Below are 21729 nucleotides of genomic sequence, written 5' to 3' on the forward strand. Positions count from 1 at the left end.
TTGGTGCAGCCACTATGGAAAACAGTATGGAGATTTTTTTAAAACTAAGAATAGACTTACCATATGATCCAGCAATCTCCTCCCATATCTGGAGGGAACTCTAATTCAAAAAGACACATGCACCCTAATATTCATAGCAGCACTATACACAATAGCCAAAACATGGAAGCAACCTAAATGTCCATCGATAGATGAATGGATAAAGAAGCTGTGATACACACACACACACACACATATATACAAAGAAATACTACTACTAGCTGGTTCTTTCTTTTTTTGGGGGGGGGCAAGTAATTAGGTCTATTTGGTTTTAGAGGAGGTGCTGGGGATTGAACCCAGGACCTTGTGTATGCTAGGCATGCACTTTACCACTTGAGCTATACCCTGCCCCCCAAAAAAGAATAAAATAATGCCATTTGCAGCAACATAGATGGATCTGGAGATCGTCATTCTAAGTGAAGTAAGCCAGAAAGAGAAAGGAAAATACAATATGATGTCACTCAAATGTGGAATCTAAAAAAAAACACAAATGAACTTATTTACAAGAAACAGATTCACAGACATAGAAAACAAACTTATGGTTGGTTACAGGGTGCAGAAGGTGGGTAGAGGGATAAATTGGAAGTTCAAGATTACTTCTACTCCTTACTTCTGCAGATACTAACTACTATATACAAAATAGATACACAACAACTTTGTACTGAACAGCATAATACTCTGTATATTCAATACAGAATATTGAACTATATTCAATATCTTGTAGTAACCTGTAATGAAAAAGAATATGAACAGGAATGTATGCATGTATATGTATGACTGAAACATTATTCTGTGCACCAGAAATTGACACAACATTGTAAACTGACTATATTTCAATAAAAAAAGAAAAATAATTTTTATTTAAAAAGGTAATTTTGTGGGGAGGGTATAGCTCACGTGGTAGAGCGCATGCTTAGCATGCACAAGGTCCTGGGTTCAATCCCCAGTATCTCCTCTAAAAAATAAACAAACCTAATTACCTCCCCCACCCACACACAAAAAAGGTAATTTCACAAGTAATCAAGGAAATGTAAATTAAAATTACAGTAAAATACCACCATGAACCAAGCAGAGTGGCTAAAATGAGAAATTATAACCATATTAAGTCAAAAATATGAAACAAAAGGAACTCACACACACTGCTAGTAAAGTGGCAATACATATAACCATGCAGGAAATAAGCATTATTTTAAGACTTTGAAAATACACATATACTATGACCCAGTAATTTCTCTTCTAAATATATATCCTTCCTGACATTAAGTTTTATGAGCCAAAATATATGTACAAGGTTATTCATTCCAGCTCCAAACTGGAAATAACCCAGATGCCCTTCAACTGCAGAATGGATAAATAAATTGTAGTCTATTCATGCAATAAAATACTATTCAGCAATTAAAACGGACAAACTGGGGGGAGAGTATTGCTCAAGTGGTAGAGCACATGCTTAGTATGCACAAGGTCCTTAGTTCAGTCCCCAGTACTTCCCCTAAAAATACAGAAAATAAATAAACCTAATTACCTCCCCCTCAAAAAAAAAGTTGAAAAAAAAGAAAAAATAGACAAACTGTAGCTTAGTTCAAAACAAATCTTAAAAACACTGTTGAGTGAAAGGAGCTATACATCAAAGACTGTATCAGTAAGCTTCCATTCATATAAAGTTCACCAGCAGACAAAACCATAGCACTTAGGAATGTATGTTTGGTGGTTACCTATAAAGGGAAAGGAAGGGAACTGTACTCAGGATGTAGACTCTAGTGGGCTTCTGAAGTAACTATGATTCATATGTTAATGACTCTAATACCAGAAAAGATGGACAATGTGGAAGATCAGATGGGTAATTTCAGCAGACATGAAAACTACAGTCAGTAAAGCTGAAGGTAGGTCAATGGAAATCACCCAAACTGAGACACAAAGAGAAAAATGAGTGGGAATGCGGGGGGTTGGACAGAAAAGCACAAAGCTGTGAGACAATATAAAACATTCTCACATACATGTAAGTAGAAGAGGTGAACAAAGAGCAGAAGAAATAATGGTTGAGAAATTTCCAAAATTAATGACACAAACCAAACCACAGATCCAAGAAGCACAGAGAACATCAAGCATGATAAATCAAAAAACAAACAACAACAACAACAAAAACCCCGGTTATATGTCACTTCCAAACTGCTGAAAACAAAAAGTGAGAATCTTGAAGGCAGCCAGAGGTGAGAGAAACATTACACACAGAAGAACAAAGATAAGAACTACAGCAGGCTTCTTATGAAAAACCATGTAAACCAGATGACAGTGGAGTGATTTTTTAAGCACTGAAAGAAGAAAAAAAAAAACAAAACAAAAATTAAAACCTGTTATAACTCAAAATTTCCATACCCAGCAAAAGTATCTTTTAAAAATAATGGAGAAATACAGACCTTCTCAGAAAGAAATACTAAATAAATTCTACTGAAGGAATTCAACACCAGGAGACCTAACCTACCAGATATGATAAAGAAAATATTTTAGGCAGAAAGAATATGGTGTAAGACTGAGACTTGGGATCTCCTCAAAGAAATGAAGAGTCCTGAAGCGGAATACAATGAGTAAAATAAAATCAGTTTTTCCCTCCTCGGAAAAAGTTGCATTAAAAGATGACTGAGTTTCAAAAGCAAAAATAGCAATGCATTGTGTTTACTGCGTATGTGAAAGCAAAATGAATGCCATCATCAGCACAAAGAAGAACTGGGAACACCCTGTGTAAGGCCTTTACAATACACCGTGAAGCATGTGTTGTATCATTTGAAGGTAAACTCTGGATTGATTTTAATGTACACTGTAAACCCAAAGACAACAAGCATAAGAATATTTTAAGAGGTATAAACAAATGAGTCAGGGGAAGGGTACAGCTCAGTGATGGAGCGCATGCTCAGCACGCACGAGGTCCTGGGTTCAGTCCCCCGTACCTCCATTAAAAAAAAAAAACCTAATTACCTCCTCCCAAAATAAAATAATAATAATAATTTAAAAAACAACCAAATGAGTCAACAGAAGAGATAAAATGAAATCATAACCATAACCACGCTACGTTAAATCCTAAAGGGGCAGGAAAAGAGGAAGAAGAAAGAGTAAGTACAACAAACAGAAAGAGCTAGCAAGGCGATAAATGTTAATCAAATCCTGTCAATAACCCCCACTGGCTGCCTGAGGGAGAAAGGGTGGACTGGCACAGGGGCCCAAGGGAAGTCCTGGGGTGCTGGGCAGGCCCAGCCTCTTAGCTGGGGCGGCAGACACCCTCCACGCTGTGAGGGGCGCGCGGGAGCACACGCAGCGTGCTCAGAGCCCACACGGCACACGGTGAGAAATCACCAAGAGATCAACACAATATAAGCACGTACCTCACAAGGTCATGGAGGCCTGATCCCTGAGGGGGGGTCACTGTCTCCACCCTCGTCAAACGAGTGTCATCTGACTAATGAGAAAGACTGAGTTTTCAAAAATCACTGTGAATCTGACAGCTCAAAAAACATTCCATGTATGCACTGTATTCTTACTTTCTCAAGATACATATTTTAAAAATTACTCACTCCCTTTGGGGGAGTAAAGATACAATTAACTTTAAAAATATTCACTGTATGACCATGAGAGGAAGGCCCCGGAAGCCTCCCCTGGAGAAGCTGGCTCTCCCAGGTGCACATGGCAAAGAGGCTGGGGTCCTAGGACTGATCACCGCCTACTCAGACCCCTGCTTGAAAGGACCTCAATATAACGGTGCCAAGTGATCCGGTTAAAAGGGCCTGTTCTCCACCAAATTGGTATGGCAGAACCTGGCCGAGATGGGTTTGGCTGTGGACCGCAACAAGGTGGTGCCCCTTCCTAAGAGAAAGGCCTAGAGGCTGAAGCCAGCCTTCCAGAAAAGAAAGGAAACATGCTCTCTCGGGACCTCACTGACTACATTCGTTGCATGGTGGAGACCCATGGCGAGGACTGTAAGGCGATGGCCCGGGATGAGAAGAATTACTATCAAGATGCCCCAAAACAGATTCAGAACGAGATCGACGTCTGTAAGTGTTTTTACCCAACAAAGTGGCAAGCCTTCGGCGATTCTTTGCAAAAGAATAAGATGGAAGTTGAGTGACTAGTTTACGCCTGCCCCAGACTGAGACCTCCTCCTGGACCAGAGAAGCTGGAGCTGGGGTTTAAGGTGAGGAGGGTGTGCAGCTACAGCTGAGGCTGGCTGGACCCCCGGAATCAAAAGGTTACATGCACACATGCACACACACACAGTCTCTCTCACACTTCCCGCTCTGGGGAAGGCACTGTCTCCTAGAGGCTCCAATTTATATTCTTCTGGGGCTCTGGGGAAAGTCAGAACCTGCTGTTTTCAGAGTGGGTGGTTTGCTTGAATATAGTCTGTGTACAATAAAATACAGTATTTTACTTCAAAAAAGTTAAAATTAAAAAAAAGCAAAAGGGTCTGTTCTCACCTGATGGTCTACAGTGAGTGCAGAGAGGCAAATGCAAATAAAACACATCACCAGGATATCCTGAGAGAAATTAGAAAACAATCTTTCTCCTGTCTGCCTACTTCTTCTATGCAGGTCAGTCAGCATCTACTGAAGACCCACCAGGTGCTGGAGATGGACCCAAAGACCAGATACACTCAGGCCCCTGGAAAAATGGCAGGGGAGGGATCTGTTTCAATACGACAAAAGAGCCAGGGCAGAGCGAGACGCACAGCTGTGCAGACAGCGCCGCGCCGAGTGCCGGCTGTGAGAGTGCTCCACGTCCACCCCCTCCTCCGCCTGCCACACTGGCTCCGGAGGAGGCCCTGCCGCCTCCTGTAAAGCTGCGAACGCTGAGGACCAGAGCATTAAGTGACCTCACCTAACGGCACAGAGCCAGGATCCAAATCCAGGAAGCCTGACTCCTCCCTGCCAGCCCACCAGCTGGGGAGGGTTGGGGGGCCTTCTCTTCTCATTACCCACCCGGAAGACAGCCCTCATCTTTCATTGTAACTCATGCATCATCTTCTCTTCAAAACCTGACTCATTCTCTCCCATTAGTAACATCCTCCTCCTGCTCCCCTGCTCTTCTCACAAGCCTCCTCACTAGGTGTGCTTGTCTCTCTCTCCCCAGAGAACCGGCTGCAAACTCTGTGGGACCAGAGACTGTCCCAGTCACACTCCTTCTATCACCACCTTCCACAGTGCCACTCACAGGGGGGGCACTATCCCCTGAACGAACAAGCAGAAGGCCCTCCAGGCGGCTCGGACTTGTCATGCATCCCCCCCGGCAGTTTTCAAAGTGACGGCAGCAGACACGAAGGGGCCAGCTACGTGATGTGGGACGCACCCGAGCTTCCCTTCAGGACAACCTGTTCAAGTTCCTGAAATCCCGTGTGCCGCAGTCAGGCTGCTGCCCTGCCACCTCGTCAGAAACTGCACCCACGGCCTCTTGGGGCGGTCCTCAGACCAGTAACTAAGGAAGAAAACTTCGAGTCCATTTACAGATGGTCCTAAATGATGTGCTGCAGCCTGACTGCAGTCAGAGAGGGTCCTGAAGGCCCCCTGGGGAGGGCAGGTCCAGCAGCGAGCAGACGTTCCAGAGCGTGCCCGGTGCACCCTCGGCCAGGAAGGAGAAACGGCCAGAGGCGCAGATTTACACCGGTTCACTGACAGTAGTTCACGTTCGGCTGGACGGTCAGGAACTTGGAAAGGACAAGGAGGGATAACTGGAGATGGAGAGATCCAGAGAAGGGGGCTGAGGCTGGGCCAGAGCACAAAGACACGTGTGTCCTGGGTGAATGCTCAACAACGACACCCACTGCAGAAGCAGCTCCCATGGTTGGGTGGACACGATGACCCGCCTGCCCCACACGTGTCTCTCCACCTCTTTTCACCAGCTCTTACTCAGTGAGTTCATGAACAGAGACATGGTGGCAAGGATGGGAGTGATGAATCTGCTCAGCAACATGGGCTTCGCCCAGGGCGACCTGGACTTTCCGAAGCTAGGTATCCATCTCCAGTATCCAGTGCTCTATCCGGCTCTGGACTTGAGAAGCAGCCACGTGGCTGGCAGTCCCAGACACTGCTTCCTGCACCCTGTCCTCAGCCCATGCCTCCACACATCAGGGGTCTGTCTTGTGAGCCCGCTACCCAACCTCTGACACACACAGAGCTTCCCCAGCCCAAGTGACAGACAGACAAGTTCCAGTAGAAGGGGGCTACTATGCCAGCAATCGGCTCCAGCACTGGTGCCCTGGTTCCTTCTGTCCACCTGCCCATCAACAATGGCTCATCCAAGCCCTAGAAGTGCATTTCCCACCCTTCCCCCTCAACACAGACTACACACTCCTAGGACTCACACCTACAGGGGTGCCCTGACTCCCTCTGCAGGCCCCACCAACAGCCTCAGCTCACCTGCGCAGTGACGGTGGACTAGCTCTGGCCCAGGCACTCCAGTTGCAACCACATTGGCTCCAACAAGGTATGAACTCCAGCCTGGGGAGTGGTCCCCTCCAAATGTGTCCTTCTCTGGGTACTATCCTTGCGCCCAAGAGTTTAGCATTCTTTTTCCAGTTTACAGTTATTTTAGCATAGCTTAATAATTCCTTATTATATTAAACATCCCTTGTGTACTAGTATATGATTTTGTCTCCTGATTGGACCCAGACTGATACACTATGTCTGTTCCCCAACGTCACCATCTCTGGACTTACTGTACGCCTTATCCACTGTTAGGACATAACATTGACGAAGGAGCTGTTCTATGACAAAAGTCAGGTGATGGGTCCACGGTCATTGGACTCACTCATCTTGTGACATACTCCTTCACTCAGAAGCAACTGGCTCCAGAGAACGGTGGAATGGCCTGCTCACCACACCAAAAGGAGACCTTTAGGATTAAGGAGCTGACCCATAAGCTGCAGCTGTATATGCTCTGCACAGATGACCAGTAGATGGCGATGCTCTCCTCTGTCCAGGAAAGAAGGGTCCAAGGGAGGGACGCAGCTCACTTACACCTAAGGACCAACCAATCCAGGAAGTTTTTCCTTCCCATCCCCACAGCTCTGGTTCTGATAGGTTAGAAGTCTTAGTAACCAAGAGCTGAATACCGGCACCAGGTGATAACAGTTTCAGTATACCAGAAGGTAGCCTGACCGTCTGGACTCCTAATGCCTCTGAACCAACAGGATTGAAAAAAATGAAATGAAACAAAGAAAAACAGTGACCAGATATGTTGACAGTTACGGATAAAGAGAACATGAAACAGGTAGTCAATCTCAAAAAGTACGTATTTAAAAAAATATTTATTTCTAAACTAAACTTTCCTCCAAAATATTGACTATTGACATGTCTTCCAAGAGTAGTAACATTAATGCTGATAAATTTCTTCCACCATCTGAATTTATATCATGAAACAGAATGAAGAAAAATTAATAAATTACCCTGAACCATATTCCCTAACCAAACAAAATTTAGTCAGCTATGATTCTGTTTGTATACATACACATGCTTCTAAATAAAATATGCCAAAACATGTATCAAGAATATGATGGAATTAATGGGCACAAACGAACAGAATGCCTTCGTGTCTTTACCAGCACCACTCACTGTCAAGGGCAGACTAACACAAATGGATGAACTGGTCAGTAGTAACTAAAAGGAGAAATTGCACAAAGACAGTGTTTGGCAGAAGAGCCTGGGGTTCTGGAGCCAGACAGAATGTCTGGGTTTGAACCCCAACTCCATCTCCTAACAAGCTACATAACTTCGAGGAGTCACTCAATCTCTAGAGGACTCTTTTTTCCCCTCTGAGAAACAGAAACCCCATAAGATATTAAAAAATATTAAGTTTGTTTGCTTTTTAGAACACTGAACCCTACGGCTACTTAGAAAGTATATACTCAAAATAAAATACAACAGCGGTTGAAAGGGACTCACTGCTTACCCTTAAGCAAGCCATTTACCCTCAAGCCTCAGTTTCCTCATTTACAATTGGAGGACTTTTTAAAAATCCACTCAGAGGACTGCCACAAAATCAAACGAGATATTACAAGTAAAGTGCTTAAAAGAGGACGTGGCACGTAGTAATCATTAAGTCAAAATGGCAGCTACTTGTTATTAAAATGACAAAAATTTTAAACGTGCAAAATAAAGCAGGTAAATGCAATTAAATGCATGGGTAGCAATCTTAAAATTAGAAAAATATTATAAGTAGGAAAGGTCAGTAGGAGATAAAATTTTAATGAAGACACAAAAGCCATGACTCAGTATGAAAATAAACATGTTGAAAAACATAATGCAAAAACCAGTAAAGTCTCCGGATCAAAATTAACAGAATTTGCCAATCATCAAACAGGGCACCTATCAATCTGTAGCAAACCAAGTGAACAAAAACATAAATGACAAATTCAAATAAGGCTTAACTGTTTGATGTATGTTGAAATTTAAACTCCACTGAATGCTTCTTTTGTTAAGCTCTATGAAACACAAAACTGACCAAACATTGTTACCAAAAAACAAACAAAAACCTACATTTTAAAGGACACAAATTGTACAGGCCATATAAACCTAAAAACAAAAGAGAAATGAAATATAAGATTTATAAAAACTGAAAGCATGTATTTCATAATCCAATTCACCTCAGTATTCAAGGTTCTCTCAAATATTGTAACAAAGAAGCAATAAATCTGTAATTACAGTCCCACGAATAATTAGTGTGAGAGGACAGAGATCACTGAACTCCAGGAACAACTGCAGTAACTGGCAAAGAGCATGCGTTAAGTGAATGTTCGCTGAGTGAACAGCAAGGAGGTCCCTATACCGTGGCTCATACAAACCAGACGGCCTGCAAAGCGGTGGAAAAGCACCTAGAAGAAGTGGCACAAAAGCGGCCAGCAAGCGTGCGCCCTGCCGGGGAGCGGTGCGGAAAGCCGGGCACCGCAGGCCGGGCCCCGCAGCACTCTGTGAAACCACCCGCTACCAGAAGTCCACTGAACCTGGGGTTCACAAACTTCCCTTCCTGGGTCTGGTGCAGGAAGCTGCTCAGGACTTCAAAGCAGACCTGCAGCTACTGGTGAGCGCTCTGCGGGGGACACCGGAGGCCTAGAGAGCTGCTGGGCCTTTCTGCAGACACCACCCTGCGTGCTTACTATCCATGCCAGACGCGTGACAACTGCGCCCGAAGACGTGCAGCTAGCACGCCGCACACGTGCAGAACGAGCTGAAGAATCGACTATGATGGGAAGCATTTCATTCTTTAAAAAAAAATTATCTTCTTCCTGTTACCGGTAGTTCTGAACGTTCGATACTTTTTTCCCATGGGGTCAAAAGGTATCTAAGTGGAAAAATGGGACAGAAATCAGATATTGGTAGTTTTCCCATTTTCATTTGTGTGTGAATCTTTAATATAAATGTGGGGACATAAAGCATTAATGCAAGTCAAAATGTTTCAGTGAACAAGTTTCAGCGTTCAACTTAACAGCAATTATAAATAAACCTGTTAAATTTGTCTGGAAAAAAATCAATAAAAAACTAAAAATACAACTAACTAGTGAATATAACAAAAAAGCAGCAGACTCACAGATACAGAGAACAAAAGTGGTTACCAGTGGAGAGTGAGGGGTACAAGCTACTGGGTGTAACACAGGCTCCAGGATGTCTGTGCACATGGGGAGTACAGCAGTGTTCTGTAACGTCTGTACATGGAAAGTAACCTTCAATCATTGTATAAAATTTTTTTTAGATTTCCGGTCAAGATGGCAGAGTGGTAGGACCACAAGCTCACCCTGCCTCGTGACTACAACAAAACCACAACTGACTGCTAGACAACCATCGAGAAAAGACTGGAACCTAGTAAAGAAGATCGTCTTCAACTGGAAACACAAAGAGGGGACCACAGCAGGACGGCAGGAGGGGCGTGTTCGTGAAATAACTGGGCCCCATACCCCCCAGGTGGGCGACCGTCAGGCTCCCCAGCCCAGGGTTCCAGCATTGGGAGGAGGAGGAGCCCCCAGGACATGTGGTTATGAAGGCCAGCGGGGCTTGGCTCTGAGAGCCCCACGGGACTGGGGAAACAGTGACTTCATTCTCTTGGGAAGCATACACAGAACCTCACGTGCGCCAGGTCCAAGGGCAGAGGCAGCGATTTCACAGGAACCTGGGACAGGCCTGCCTGCTGGTTTTGGAGGGTCTCCTGGGGACGTATGGGATGGACGGCTGCAGCTCACTCAGGGGACATAGAAGCTGGTGGCAGACATTCTGGGATGTTCATCTACATGAGCTTTCCTGGAGGCTGACATCTCGACTGGATCATTAGCACCAAGACCAAGCGCCACCCAACAGCCTGTGGGGAAGCCTCAGACCAAACAGCACACTGGGTGGGAGCACAGCCCCACCCAGCAGCAGACCCCCTGAGCCACAAAGGCCTCTGGTCCAGCCTCATCCACCAGGGAGCAGATACCAGAAATAAGAAAACAACAAGCCCAAAGCCTGTGGAAGGAATCCACAAACACAGGCCAGGCTCTAACCTGGGACCTGCTGGACCCTGGCCCTTGTCTGACAAGAGAGGAGTGTACTGCAGGGACGCACAGGACGTCTCCCACAGAGGGCCACCTCTCCAAGGTCGAGAAACGCTAACTAACCTACCTAAAAATACACATTGAAAGATAAACAATATGAGGTGGCAGAGGAGTACTCCCAGACCAAGGTTAAGAAGAAGAACTAAGTGATGAGGAGACAGGCAATTTATCTGAGAAAGAGTTTGAAGTAATGATGGTGAAGATGTTCAGAGAACTCAAGAGGAGTACAGAAGCACAGAGTGAAGTTTTTAGCAGAGTTGGAAAATATAAAGAATACCCAAACAGAGTTGAAGAATAAAATCGCTGAAATAAACAATACACCAGAAGGAACCAAGAACAGACTGAATGGGGCAGAAGAACGGATCAGTGAGCTAGAAGACAGATAAGTGGAAATCACTACTGCAGAACAGAAAAAAGAAAGAAGAATGAAAGGAATAAGGATCGTTTAAGAGCACTCTGGGACAACATGAAGTGCACTAATATTCGCATTACAGGGTCCCAGGAAGAGAAGGAGGGAGAAAGGACCTGAGGAAATTTTTGGAGAGATAATAACCGAAAACTGCCCCCACTTGGGAAAGGAAACAGGCACCCACGTCCTGGAAGCGCAGAAAGTATCACACAGGATCAGCCCAAAGAGGAGCACACCAAGGCACACAGTCATCAAATGGACAAATAAGGATGAGGAGAAAGTATTAAAATTAGCAAGAGAAAAGCAACAAATGACATCCAAGGGAACTCCCATAAGGTTATCAGCTGATTTTTCAGCAGAAACTCTAGAGGCCAGAAGGGAGTGGCAAAATTTATTTAAAGTGATGAAAGGGAAAAATCTACAATCAAGAACACTCTATCCAGCAAGGCTCTTGTTCAGACTTGACGGAGAAATCAAAAGCTTCACAGATAAACGAAAGCTAGAAGATTTCAGCACCACCAAGCCAGCTTTGCAACAAATGTTAAAGGACCTTCGCTAGTCATCAAACCATAAGAAAAGAGAACAAAAAGAAGAGAAAAAGAAAAAGAGATCTACAAAAGATTGCTTTGGCAGTTCGGGGTCTTTCATGGTTCCGTATAAATTTTGGAATTGCTTGTTCTAGTTCTGTGAAAAATGTCATATTTTGACAGAGGTTGCGTCGGATCTGTGGATGGCTTTGGGCAGCTCAGCCATTTTGATAATGCTGGTTCTTCCAATCCAAGAGCACAGGTTATCTTTCCATTTCTTTGTATCATCTTTGATTTCCTTTATCAGTGTTTTACAGTTTTCAGAGTGTAGGTAACCTCCTTGGTTAAGTTTATTTCTAGGTATTTTGTTGTTTTTGATGCAATGGAAATGTTTATGCCAGTTATAAAACTCTGCTTTTTGAAGTGAAAAAAAAAAGTAAACAAAGGGCCGCAAATGGCAAAATCTCCTCCTTGTGGGTGAGTTGTATTCCATCACATGTATGTGCTGTATCTTCTTTATCCATTCATCTGCTGATGTGCACTTAGGATGCTTCCATGTCTTGGCAGTTATAAATAATGTTGCTGTTAATATTGGGGTGTAGCTATCTTTTTCAATTAATTCTTACTTTGTGGTTTGCTTTATTCCTTTGATAACTATGTAAGTTTAAAAAGCTAAAGCTCTAAACATTCTTAGAAACAATGAACAGTACCTATAAGTAAATTTTAAAATATGTGCAGTATACTGTGTATATGTATTTACATGTAATACATTGTATATATGCAGCCAAACTGTAGCAATTCTACCTAATAAAGCTGAAAAATGGAAAAAATTGTTTAATTTTAAAATGAAAATAAATTAATTAAAAGACTTTTTTTTTTTTTAAGTTCCAGGCCTAGAAAGTTTAACAGTTGATTATCCTTTAAGGAAAAGAATATTGCTGAGCACTAATAATATGCTTACTTAATGGGGTTAAAGATTAAATACTCTAACATCAGAAATGTCTTCAAGTTGTAAACGGCACATGATAGCAATTAACATTTACCGAGTCCTTCTAAGATCATTAATCTCTCATCAACCTCAAACTACCACACATTCCCCAAAGCCATGGTTGAAATTCATTTCCACCACTGTTTCACTATGTAAGATGTGAAGTCAGTTTATTTGTCCAGCAGACTCCTGACATTCTCAATGGACACATACCTGCTATGACAAATAGCTAAAACATTCAAATGACCTCATCAGACCTTTAAGAAATACATAAGATCAAAATAAATTCTGCCACTAACCACGCACTGCACTTACTTCAAGACCTTCTCTGTTCAAATTCATGCCTTTGCAAAACTGAGAATGGTATGGTACCAATAAAGAACATTTCTAATAAATACTACATGGACTCCAAAATATTCTCAAAACTTTGAGGTATTTTAGTCCTCTTGTCAACTAGAAACCTTGGGTAATGTAACTTTGGGATCAACACCTATACAAAGAAGTCTAATAAAACTCAAGTGACCATATCAAAAATGCTGTGTGAATTACGTATGGAAACTCCAAACCACAAAGACTGGTCGGAGAATCGATGCATCAGCATCCTAGGTGGCCCAACACCTGCTACGGTACTTCCTTCCCCGAGCCTCTTCACCAAAAGTTCAGGCCTCTCACTCCGATCTGTGCAGCTAGCCTTGAACAAGCCCTCAGCCTTTCCACGGCTGTTTCCTCAACATAAAATGGGGTGACAGCACCTCCTCTTCAGATTACTGAGGAAAAAAACAAACAAACAAAAACCCCACACAACATAAACAGTTAGAACAGTGCCTGACACAGAGCAGGTGCTATATAAACGTCACCTAACGTTAATACTTATTAATAACTGGGTTCTCAGCAGAGCAACTCAGCAAGTAGTGACCATACCGTGAATTAACACTAGAAGAGCTCCATTAACTAGTTCCTGACCTCTCTTCTATTACAGTCCTGGACTGCTGCTTCTCGCATTGCTGTTCCAACTCCCCTAAAGCAAACCACTCCACGTGACACCTCCTTGCAACCTGACCAGGCCCAGCAACACGTGGTGTATTCCAATGCTACGACCCCAGCCTCCAGCGTGTACCTGACACATCGAAACCCCCAGTGAAGGTTTGCTCAATGAATAAATCTGCACCCTTTAAACTACTTCCACATGAGAGCCAAGCTTTGGACATCCCTTGGTGAGTTTTGGTCACCACACCTCTGCACACACTGCCACTGACCAGATTCTAGTCACTGGCTCGGCATCAACCCCTGCTTCTCTTACCTGGGAGGTGGCTGCTGCGGTTCCCTGTCCCACAATGACACGCTGTCCCTGCTCCCTCCCCCCTCCCCACGATGGGCTAGCTGTCTCTAGCCCAGGGCCTGAGCAGGGGGCATTAGAGGAGTGTGGACCACCGGATGGGGAGTGGGGTGGGGAGGACCTCAGGCCTCCTTTCCCAAAGGTGGGTCATGAACCAAAGGGTTAGGAAGCTTTTATTTACTCTCTATGGTTTTTAAAGTTGTCACTCAGCTTCTCAAAGCTTCCAGTAGGGCGAAGGCCTACTTCCCACACAAATAACTCTCTGGTAACCAGAATTAATTGTTGAGTTAATGTTGCCTCTGATTTTAATGTTGGCTTTTAAATTAATGCAAAATGATTAATTTATACAATAAAAAAATGCTGTGCATTTGAAATCTCCTCTGTTCAAATTTACTGCCACAGTTTAGATATAAGCATTAATACCATAAAGGAGGTTGCAGCTTCAGAATGCTGGAGAACCCTGAGGTCCTGTTCTTAGGCTCTGCTCACTCCATGCAGCCCGGCCGCCATCATGTCCACTACCATCAACACACACACAATTCCCAGGAGCCGATTTGGGGGTTCAAGTGTCTACAATACAACTGTCTCATCTTCATCTCCCCTTGGACGTCTCAGGGACTCTAAGCCCAAGTTGTCCAAACCCAAACTGACATGCCTTGGCCTCTGTGGCAACAGTGAGCCGGAGCACCCAGGGTGCCCACTGCGGAGAGGGCGGCAGGCCCCGCCCAACGTGAGGAAGCTCCAGGCTCTGAGGCACATCCGGGACCTCAGTTCTCCACACCCTTACCCACTACATCCCATGGGCAAAAATCAAGGAGGTGCACCGCAGGCTCACATGCCTGCCCATGCTTGACACCAGGCCACCAACTGGTCTTCCTGCCTCGGCCCCTGCGTCTTACATCCATGATGCATGTGGAGGAACTCCTTTAGAACACTACTCTTCTGCTCAAAATGCTCCAATGCTCCCATCTTAACAAGATAAAAACCGATGTTGTCAGAGGGACGGACGAGACCCTCTATGTGTGTCCAGAACAGAGCCTGACAGGCGGGAACTCACTCAGCAGGCACCTGTGGGATGCGGGGGACACCCATGACGGACATGTGGCAACATCGGCTCTCCCTAGGAGCCACGCCCCACACCACGTGGTGATACACATGCAAATTCACGGAGGGAATGAAGACCTGTCCCCAGATCCAGCCCTTCTGCCGTATCTCCTATCACAGGGGAAATGGTCTCCGAGGTCGGACTCCTAAGAATTTGCTTTGGTCCTCCCACAGGCTCCACCTCATTCTCCACCTCATTCTCCATCTCCACAGCCACCTCTCACCTGGGTTATCGAGGAGCCTTCTGCCTGTCTCCCTGTATCCAGTTACCCAGCACACGAGGATCCTCACCACAGCCACAGAGATCCTCCCTGCTTTTCCAAGCCCTTCAAGTGTCTCTAAGTGCTCTTAAAAGATCAGAACCCTCCACCCAGCCCTCCAGGCCCCACCCAGCATTTCCCATTCTCCTCCTCCAGGCCCCATACTTTCAGGCTGGGAGCGTGCAAGGCTTTCCTCCTACCTGGCCTGCTGACAGTTCCCGCCCACAGGCAGCTGCCAGGCCCAGCCTGCAACCTTTAATCCCACCTAAAACTCTCATTTTACAAATCAGAGGAGGACAAGAGACTCTCGGGGTCACACAGTGAATTTGCAGCAAGGCCGGAAGAATGACCAGATCCCTAGTCCAACTGGTGCTCTGAAGCCACATCCTCAGACAAGCTAGTTTCCAGTAAATGCCATATAGGACCTCGCTCAGGGGGAAAGGGTGTTAGAGAGAAAGCCTGAAGGGTTGCCTTGGGGTTAACTTTTAGTTGAAACTCAGACTTCATAATCTGTTTTGATGTCCTAATCAGAAATTTAGAAAAGTGGTAAATAAAAAGCTCTGGTCTAGAATTTGACATATGCCTCAAAACTTTCCTCTGTCAAGATATATTTAAATAAAATTAGGTGTTCTGCCTCGAAGCCACTCACTTCCAACCTCATACCACACATGTGAATTTTTTACACATAACTAAACATAAGTGCACTGTCCCAACAATGCATCTCCAAGCCTGCCTGCAAGGTGGCCTTCATCGGTGAAAGTGTCCCCACAGTCTCCCAGTCCTGACCCCAGGCCCTGCCCTCTCCCATGCTCAGAACGGATAGCAGACTCATGGTGAATGGACAGCCCATCACAGCCATGACCAGGGGCCCACAACAAACCCTAGCATAAAAACATGATCTGGTCCACTTCTGAGAAACGGGAACAAAATACAAAGCAAAATCAGCCTGGACTCATTAAAGGCTGCCAGGAGGAAGAGCCGGGCCAAGGCAGGAATCACCGAAGGACAGAACCTCCAGGGGAGGTGGGCCTGCCGAAGAGAGAGGCTCAGGGATGTGGCCCCACAGCAACAAGGGCCAGGGTGGCAGTTCTATCTAGATCGAGCTGACCAGAGCGACCTTCGGTTTCATGCAATCTAAGGGAACCCTGAATACAACAGAGACCGAGAGGGGAGGGCCAGACCAGGAAGCAGAGGAAGAGGCACTGATGTGGTCAGCACTTAACCGGCCCCACCTGAGAGCGAGGCTTAAACATTTACTCTCCCAAACCGGCAGCACAAAAACCCCCAGCCTCAGGAGTGAGGGCTGAAGACCAGCCCGGCACACCTTCTTCTAAACTGCACATGGCCTACATCTAGAAGTGGAAAGGTTTCTTCCCTGTGTCACCATGAGACCTCAGCAGTGAAAGGGAGAAAAGAGTTTCCATTGTTCCAGTCAAGGAGGGGCTGGAAGGCCCTTTACTAACGTGTCATCTACCAAAAGCCTGTACTGTGACCCCCCAAGGAGGAGCAGCAGCTGACATGACCCAAGAGCGTTACTATTCTTCTCCAGTACATGAAACACTCAGAAAAAGTTTAAAATATATAGAATGTCCATCGGCAGATGACTGGATAAACAAGTGGTGGTATATTTATACAATGGAATACTACTCAGCCATAAAAAAGAGTAAGATGCCATTTGCAGCAGCATGGATGGACCTGGAGATCCTCATTCTAAGTGAAACCAGAAAGAGAAAGACAAATACCATATGATATCACTTATATGTGGAATATTTAAAAAAAATGACACAAATGAACTTATTTACAAGACAAACAGACTCACAGACAGAAAACAAACTTATGGTCACCAGGGGGCTTGGGGGTGGGAAGGGATAAACTGGGAGTTTGAGATTTGCAGATACTATCATATATAAAATAGATAAACAACAAGTTTCTTCTATATAACACGGAACTATATTCATTATCTCACAGCAACCTATAAAGAAAAAGAATATGAAAACAATTATACATGTACATGTATGACTGAAACATTATGCTGTACACCGGAAATTGACACACTGTAAACTGATTATACCACAATTAAAAAAAATTAGCTAAAAAAAAATACATACGGAGGAAAAAAACATGACAATTTGGTTTATTTCACTACCTTCTGCACATGTCATCACAGCTTTTTAAAAGACATTTACAGAGTTGCTTCTCCAGCTTAGAGTGACTCTATTAATTTAAAATGCTGTAAGAAATCTAGATTACCAAGTCTACAATGGCTCACAGAATGTGCATTCTTACAAATGGAAGGTCTGAACACACTGCATCCGGCCCTGCAGGGAGAAGTAAGACTAAGATATCTGTCCAAGGTAGTACAGGTCCAAACTGGCCCTAGACTGAGCAGACGACAACCAGACGCCAAAGACACTGCTGCCCAGGTGCCCAGAACCCCTAATTCTGAAGAACTCCCGGGCTATTCAGTGGAAAAGGTGAAACTATTCCAAACTGAAGATGAGAAATCATGCTTTAAGTTGCTATTACTTAAAATCAGGTGTGAAACCCGCCCGACATACGTGAATCACCCAGCATCTGAGACTAAGAGGATGGCTCCACTTTCAAGAGCATCTGAATGAGACGAAATCAAATTACGACAACATGCCAGTCCTAGAATTCCGAGGACAAATACGTGAATCCCAAGACCATTCAAAAATTGTGACTTTGTGGCCAGATTCTAGCTAATATTTGGGTCCAACTGATTATGAAAGCATATTTTGTTTTAATGGAATCAGCTAAAACAAAAACAGGGAGCTCCAGGGCCTTGACACCTGCTGCTCCCTCTGCCTGGGAGACTCGCACCCAGATGCCATGCACAGCTTTGTTCTCTCACTGCCTCTGGGTCTCTGCTCCTTGTTCTTCCTGTGCTGCCTTCCCTGACACCCTACTTAACACTGCAGGCGCCAGGCCCACATGCCCCACCCGGCCACTCACCACCCCACCGCCCTACCTAATTTACTGTCTTTTCCCATGCAAGGAGGCAGGAGGATCTTCCACTGCTTTGTCCACCATGCACCCTCAGTGTGAAGGACAATCCTGACACTTAACAGATGCTCTAAATGTACAACGAATGAACCAGCAAGTCAGTGAACGCAGATCTCAGGTGTACCCCTCACAGCTCTCAAGCGTATTCCAGGATGTTAAAAACGCCATACTTCTCACTAGTAAAACTGACAAACTGCATTAGCCTCATATCTGTACAATTATGTTTAAATATGACTGAATAAACTACCTTTGGACTGCTTTTGTATTACTGCTAAGTAAAGTCTAGTTTTTAGAAGGTTATCAACAGAATTTCCATTACAATTTCTCAGCCCCACACATGGGTTTCTGATCTGCTGGCTCTTCACAAGAGTCTGGATGAGTAAGCCCATGAGTGTTTCAATAAAAAACTAGGACAGTATTGAAACAAATTGTGTTTAACTTCCGGAATGAGCTAAAGACTTACTGCTATCCAGTCATGGGTTTCCACGCCGCAGGAAAGGGAAGAGAACAATCTTAACAAGGTCCTCCCATGCTCCAGAATCAGAATTATCTACGTCTGCAATCAACTCTGTACATAAGAAAACGTATTCAGGGAACTATCTCCTAAGATGTAAGTTCTAATTCTCCAAATAGCCACCCTCCTTTTCAGAGCAGTGCCATTCCTGTCTGTGCTGCTTATCCTGCAGCCGCTATACCTGGAAGCATCACCCACACCTCACTGCAGGAAACACTGGCCTCGAGAACCTCCCTGTATCTTTTGAACATCTGGACTAAAGTGGCGGGCCTCTATCGAAACTCACATGGTGGAAAATTTCTACACTTCAACTATGATACGGAAATTCTTAGAGAACTTTAAAAAAAAATTCCTAATACTACATACACCTCGTTTGAATCACTTAACAAACACTGGGCTATGAACAAGGTGCAATACCTCAAAATTTTTCTGTATTCAACAAACTTTCAGTCCAGTAAAAGACAATAAAGGTGCAGGTACTTACAACTGTGTTAAGTGTCACAGAGGTACAGAAACTGCGGGTGCTGAGAGAGGAGCCGGGCAGAGAGGGGAGAAGGAGGTGCCGGGACAGGACAGTAGGAGTCTTAGGAGGCATGACTGCAAGGAAGGGGTGGAGAACGGAGAAGTGGGAGGAAGCTTTCCTGAGGAGCAGAGGTGGGGAGCCAAGACCCAGATGCGAGGTGCGAGAAAGACGACAAGAGGAAGGCGCCCAGGGGGAGGGGGCTGGTCCCCAGCACGTGGCACTCAGGGAAGACCTGAGCACCCACATCACAGGCCGTGCGTCCAGGCAGGACACAGGCCATGCATGGAGGGCACTATACATCTCTCACCAGTAACACAGGAGGCACTCAGACTCAGCTGATGAATGTAATTTACATGCAATTAAAAAAGACCAAACACACATACAATAACATAAAAACAAAATCATATAGTTTTGCCAACTTGTCTTCTTTTTTAATAACAATACTGAAAACCCTTTCATATCACAAAAACCTATGAGAAAAAAATTTAAGCAGACCAGTGTGACTGAATGTACTTTACTATTTTTAAAAATCTTGGTATCTTTGTGTTCAAACCAGATTTCTGGAGCATTGTAAATTCAATTATTTAGAAATATGGTTTTACTGCCAGTCTTCAATGAAAATGGTCCTTCTCTTTCACAGACATACAGATCTAAACAGAAGAAACACACTACTGGCTGTACTTACTAAATCATGCTAATCGATTTTCCATCCCGTCAATCAATTATGCAAGGCTTTCGCTGAAATTCAGCTAGTCAATTTTCACCCTTCTCATCCGAGTTCTTCATTCTTACACAGAATCAGAAGGTATGGCCTTCTTGTATTTTTAACAAATAAGTTGAAAACCAGTGTTACAACAGGAAGTTTTGGGGATTTTTTTTTTTTGGTGTTTTTTCCAACAGGAAGTTTTTAAACAGGCTAAAACCTTCATTCCTAAGTTTAAGTGTGCAGTAAGATGACTATTCTTAGCAAAACAAAAACATATAATGGAGACAACCTGAAACATCCATTTTCAAAATGCCCTCTACAGCAAGAGTTTCTTTCAAAAAACAACTTTCTACTCATCGCTAAAATATCACCTTTACCTTGAGAGGGCAGAGTGTTTATTTTCTCAAAAATACTGAATTGGCTAGGTAGCCTTCTACTGACAGCCACTTATTACAGAAAAGGTCAGCAAATTTAGACCACTTGTTCTTATGTAAAAGAAAAACAATTCACTTCAGAATAGGCAATGCTTTCAACTTTGCCACAAAATAACCAGCAAACCTCTGTGTCCTGCCAAATATTTTCACAGTTACTCCCCATCTCATTACAGACGCTGTAAAGATTTACTACTTTGTAAAGGTCTCAGGCTGATCCCTTATGTGCTTCTGGCTTCAATTTGTTGCTTTAAGAACATCCCTATGCATCATGTGGTGAATAAATTTCACATGTGTTGTTCTTTCTGCACCCCAAGAATTTTTTTAAAACTACAGTGGCTGCTCCATCACTTGTTACACCATGTCTTCCCACAAAACCAATCATTTCAGAACATATATACTCTAGGCTCAGCAGCTCACAGGCAAAAAAAGACTCAATCTGAATCTACTACCAAAAAGCACACACTGAAACCTGTTCAGAAACACCATGTTTCCATCATCCCAGGGCAATCCCTCCACACATCATGCTATTCTAATTATTCACTTTTTTCAAATCTTCTACCATATTTTCTATGAATATTCCAAAAGCATCTGCTAATAAAGCAATGCACTTATTTTGCTGATATGCTGTTTCCCTTGAATTCCGGCCTCTTGGCCTGCTCCCTCACCCCTAGCTGGCAGAGCTGGGTGTCCCCAGTGGTATGTGGACGTTGTCTTTCAGTGTTAAGAAGCACTGCAGATGCTGTGGCCTGGCTTGGCCAGCTCCACACTGAGTACTGTACTTCTGTCCTGGAAGTCACTCTTGGAAGCCCAGCCTAGAGACCCTGCTCCACCAGCCCTTTGCAAAGCTTTGTATGTTCCTGCTTCGCTAGATTAAATGTCTGTCTGTGCAAATTAGTTGAAGTTGCTTCTGCCCTGGACCTTATAGAACTGTAAGTGGTTTTTTTTTTTGTTTTTTTTTTTTTTATCGTCGTTTTTAACTGTATCTGCTCTTCTTTCTGAATTGCTTTTTTTAAAATTTAAGTATAGTTGATTTACAATGTGTTAGTTTCTGGTGTACAGCATAGTGATTCATAATATATACACATATATTCTTTTCCATTATGGTTTATTACAGGATATTGAATATAGCTCCCTGTGCTATACAGCAGGACCTTGTTGATCTGTTTTATTATATAGTAGTTTGTATCTGCTAATCCCAAACTCCTAATTTATACCTCCCTGCCCCTCTTTTCCCTTTGGTAACCACAAGTTTGCTTTCTATGTCAGAGTCTGTTTCTGTTTTGTAAATAATTCATTTGTCTCAT

The 21729-nt window shown here is 44.0% G+C and overlaps 1 protein-coding gene and 1 pseudogene across 1 annotated transcript in view; one reads left to right on the forward strand and one right to left on the reverse strand.

The window, feature by feature from the left end:
- Positions 1-21729, reverse strand: part of FAM193A (family with sequence similarity 193 member A) — a 138348-nt gene that overhangs the window by 103344 nt on the left and 13275 nt on the right. The gene's annotated exons all lie outside the window — the stretch shown is intronic.
- LOC141575018 (uncharacterized) lies at positions 3657-9129 on the forward strand (annotated as a pseudogene).

Source organism: Camelus bactrianus, chromosome 2 (assembly GCF_048773025.1).
Source record: "Camelus bactrianus isolate YW-2024 breed Bactrian camel chromosome 2, ASM4877302v1, whole genome shotgun sequence".
NCBI lineage: Eukaryota > Metazoa > Chordata > Mammalia > Artiodactyla > Camelidae > Camelus > Camelus bactrianus.